Raw genomic sequence first — 5152 nt, 5'->3', positions numbered from 1 at the left:
GCTTAGAAGATAAAGAGAGATAAGATGCATGTAATCCCTTTCTTGTCCCTCTCCTCAGGAAACACAACAAGATAGTGGGAAAGGAGCATCTAGGAGAGGTACGAGCAGCAGACGACACCAAGAGAACATCTCGGCGGCCGTCCGGAAGGAGGCTGGTGATGATGGTGCCGGGAGAAGAGCTGGAAGATGAGGCAGTGGGCCGGTAATACACTATGAAGGTGTCGGTGCCATCGTATTCCGACTTGATGGCCCTCCACGTGCATTCTTCGCCTTCTCCGGCCTCCCTACGCCAGCCGCCCAAGGAGGCAACCCCGAGAAGTTCAAAGAGCTGGCCCCACCAGGAGAAGGGGCCAGGTGCAGATGATGATGATGCCGACACCGCCCGAGGATGGTGTGCCCGACGCCTAGTCAGACCCGTCATCCTCCCGCCTGGCACCTTCATCATCGTTGTCGCTATCTTCCTCGTCACTCCTGCTCGAGGTACAACCTTCGTCATAAGAGGAGCTCTCCACGCAGCACTTTAGGCGAGTTCCAAAGTCTCCAAAGACCTTGACAGACAGCAGGCCATTCTCCATCAGTTTGAACTAGAGAACGAGCCCCACTGAGGGAGTCCTGGATTAGGGGGTGTCCGGATAGCCGAACTATCACCGTTGGCCGGACTCCTAGACTATGAAGATACAAGATTGAAGACTTCGTCCCATGTCCGGATGGGACTTTCCTTGGCGTGGAAGGCAAGCTTGGCGATACGGATATGTAGATCTCCTACCATTGTAACCGACTCTGTGTAACCCTAACCCTCTCCGATGTCTATATAAACCGGAGGGTTTTAGTCCGTAGGAAAAACAACAATCATACCATAGGCTAGCTTCTATGGTTTAGCCTCTTCGATCTCGTGGTAGATCTACTCTTGTACTACCCATATCATCAATATCAATCAAGCAGGAGTAGGGTTTTACCTCCATCGAGAGGGCCCGAACCTGGGTAAAAACATCATGTCCCTTGTCTCCTACTACCATCCGCCTAGACGCACAGTTCGGGACACCCTACCCAAGATCCACCGGTTTTGACACCGACATTGGTGCTTTCATTGAGGGTTCCTTTGTGGCGTCGCCTTTAGGCCCGATGGCTCCTTCGATCGTCAACAACGACGCGGTCCAGGGTGAGACTTTTCTCCCCAGACAGATCTTCGTATTCGGCGGCTTTGCACTGCGGGCCAATTCACTTGACCATCTGGAGCAGATCGAAAGCTATGCCCCTGGCCATCAGGTCAGATTTGGGAGTTTGAACTACACGGCTGACATCTGTGGAGACTTGATCTTCGACGGATTCAAACCAGAGCCAAGCGCGTCGCACTGTCTCGATGGGTATGATCTAGCTCTGCCGCCGAACAGTGCCCTGGAGGCTGCACCAGCGTCTGCTCCGACCCTTAGCTCGGAGCCAACTTCGCCGATCGAGGACGAGTGGCGGGACACCGCCTCGGGGGCTACGATCTCTACGGCGATTGAGCCGAACACCATCCTTGTCCTATGTAAAGCCCATGACTCCGAGGTTCCAGACTCCTCACCGGACTCCCAACCTCCCGCGCCCCTGCCAATCAAATCCGATTGGGCGCTGGTTATGGAGTTCACTGCCGCGGACATCTTTCAGCACTCGCCCTTTGGCGACATCCTGAATTCACTAAAGTCTCTCTCTTTATTAGGAGATCCCTGGCCAAACTATGGTCAGGAAGGTTGGGATGCGGACGACAAAGAAATTCAACGCCCACCCACCACCCACTTTGTCGCCATTGTCGATGATTTAACCGACATGCTCGACTTCGACTCCGAAGACATCGACGGTATGGACGACGATGCAGGAGACGACCAAGAACCAGCGCCTACAGGGCACTGGAAAGCCACCTCGTCATACGACATATATATGGTGGACACCCCAAAAGATGGGAATGGCAATGGAATAGCGGAGGATGACCCCTCCAAGAAACAGCCCAAGCACCGACGTCAGCGGCGCTGCTCTAAATCCTGCCACAGCAAAAATGGTGATTCCGGCATAGGAGATAATAACACCCCGGACAGTGCCGAAGACAACCCCCTCCAGCAAGATTCAGCACAGGAGGAGGGAGAAGCCAGCCCTCATGATAGAGCGCCAGACAGAGAGGTAGAGGACGATAATTATATGCCTCCCTCCGAAGATGAAGCAAGCCTCGATGACGACAAATTTGTCGTGCCCGAGGATCCCGCCGAACAGGAGCGTTTCAAACGCAGGCTTATGGCCACGGCAAGCAACCTCAAGAAAAAGCAGCAGCAGCTTAGAGCTGACTAAGACTTGCTAGCTGACAGATGGACCGAAGTCCTTGCAGCCGAAGAGTACAAACTCGATCACCCCTCCAAGAGCTACCCAAAACGCAGGCTGCTACCTCAATTAGAGGAGGAAGCACCCAAACCTACATCACCTGCGCATGACGCGGCCGACCGGCCACCTCGTGGCCGCGACAGAGAGGCCTCTAGGCCCTCCACTATAGCCGCATTTCCGGCCGGGCCGAACACAGTAGACAAAGCTCATTTGAGCTGCATCATGATATAGCCCAATACAGAGGTGCCGCACACCCACTATGCTTCACAGACAAAGTAATGGATCATCAAATCCCCGAGGGTTTCAAACCCGTAAACATTGAATCATACGACGGCACAACAGATCCTGCGGTTTGGATCGAGGACTATCTCCTTCACATCCACATGGCACGCAGTGATGATCTACGCGCCATCAAATACCTCCCACTCAAGCTTAAAGGACCAGCTCGGCATTGGCTCAACAGCTTGCCAGCATAATCAATTGGTTGTTGGGAAGACCTGGAAGCCGCATTCCTTGATAACTTCCAGGGCACATATGTGCCACCACCAAATGCTGATGACCTAAGCCACATAATTCAGCAGCCAGATGAATCGGCCAGACAATTCTGGACACGGTTCTTAACCAAGAAAAATCAAATCATTGATTGTCCGGATGCAGAGGCCCTTGCAGCCTTCAAACATAACATCCGCAACGAGTGGCTTGCCGGCACCTAGGACAGGAAAAGCCGAAATCCATGGCAGCCCTCACATCACTCATGACCCGCTTCTGCGCGGGAGAGGACAGCTGGCTAGCTCGCAGTAACAACCTGACCAAAAACCCTAGTAGTTCGGATACCAAGGACAGCAATGGTAGGTCGCGTCGCAACAAGCACAAGCGCCGCATTAACGGCGATAATACTGAAGATACGGCAGTCAATGCCGGATTCAGAGGCTCTAAACCCGGTCCGCAGAAAAAGCCGTTCAAAAGAAATACTCAGGGCCAGTCCAATTTGGACCGAATACTCGATCGCTTGCGCCAGATACATGGCACCCCCAAAAAACCAGCCAACCACACCTACAGGGATTGTTGGGTATTCAAGCAGGCAGGCAAGTTAAATGCCGAAAACAACGACAAGGGGTTGCATAGCAAGGACGAGGAGGATCCCCGGCCGCCGAACAACAGAGGACAGAAGGGCTTTCCCCCGCAAGTGCGGACAGTGAACATGATATACGCAACCCACATACCCAAAAGGGAGCGGAAGCGTGCACTAAGGGACGTATACGCGATGGAGCCAGTCGCCCCAAAGTTCAACCCGTGGTCCTCCTGCCCGATCACTTTTGATCGAAGGGACCACCCCACTAGCATCCGCCACGGCGGATTCGCCGCATTGGTTCTTGACCAAATCATTGACGGATTTCACCTCACTAGAGTCCTGATGGACGGCGGCAGCAGCCTGAACCTGCTTTACCAGGATACAGTGTGCAAAATGGGCATAGACCCCTCAAGGATTAAACCCACAAAAACGACCTTTAAAGGCGTCATACCAGGTGTAGAGGCCAACTGTACAAGCTCAATTACACTTGAAGTGGTCTTCGGATCCTTGGATAACTTCCGAAGCGAGGAGTTAATCTTCGACATAGTCCCGTTCCGCAGCGGCTATCACGCACTGCTCGGACGAACCGCATTTGCAAAGTTCAATGCGGTGCCGCACTACGCATACCTCAATCTCAAGATGCCAGGCCCTCGAGGAGTAATTACGGTCAATTGGAAACACCGAACGCTCTCTCCGAACGGAGGAGCATACGGTGGCCCTCACGGCGGAAGTACAAAGCAACCTCTTAAGGCAATTCTCGAGTCCGACTACTAAATGTCCGGACACCGTCAAGCGCGCCCGGAGTAACCTACAAGAAGACCGCCTGGCACGTTCCGAGCACGCATAGCAGTGCGGCCCCAACCCCAGCCCTCGCGAAATCGCGACACCAGTACCACGCGTACATAACTACGCTCTGGAGATACCATGGGCATAGGGGGAGGGGCACGACCACGGTATGCCCAGAGTGCGGCTCAACCGCACAAGGGGCTCCCAATTGTGTCATTCTTTTTTTTCTTATTCTCAGGACTTCGTTTTCCATAAGCCCTGTCCGGCAGTAGAATCGTCAAACTCACGATGCAACAGCCAGGGAAGCAGAAAAGCTACGTCGAGTGTCTAGGTGGTCTCTATTACGAGCAGTATACCTGTTTTACATACTATCCTATAGCCTACCCCTGGAGGGGGACATGTTAAAAAAGTCCCATCCCTTGCTTATCGCACTATTCGTATCGTTCTGCTTTCATTGCAGTATCTTTTGAATAAACAATATAAAGCTTCTACTTATTATTACATTTCTTTTTTTTTCTCTATACATGTTCACCTATGACATGTTGCACCCGTACAACTTGGTACGGTCAATACACCAGGGGCTTAGGTACCCCAAAACATGGTGTGATAAGTCAGAACACTTTCACAAGTGCGGCACCCCGAACTTATAGCATTATATGCATCGGCTCCGAATCATGTCTTGGGTCAATAGTTGGGTTTGCCCGGCTCCCATGTTTTGGTACCTTATGTTCCGTTATATCAGCTAAGGTAGCGCTAGGAGAACCACTGCGATTGTGCCCCGGTTGAGCTGGGTTGAGCACCTCAGTGGAGAAAGCTAAAACTAACCATCATGATAGGGCGAGAGTCGGTCGCTATTCGAGAGGTTTTTTCGGGTCCCTAAAGACTCATGCCGCTTAGAGCGAGGAGTCGGCAATGTCCGGCCAAGGCGTGGATAGCGCCCCGAAT

The sequence above is a fragment of the Triticum dicoccoides genome, chromosome 3B, assembly GCF_002162155.2.
Source record: "Triticum dicoccoides isolate Atlit2015 ecotype Zavitan chromosome 3B, WEW_v2.0, whole genome shotgun sequence".
Classification (NCBI taxonomy): Eukaryota; Viridiplantae; Streptophyta; class Magnoliopsida; order Poales; family Poaceae; genus Triticum; species Triticum dicoccoides.
Note: the sequence above shows the minus strand (reverse complement) of the source record.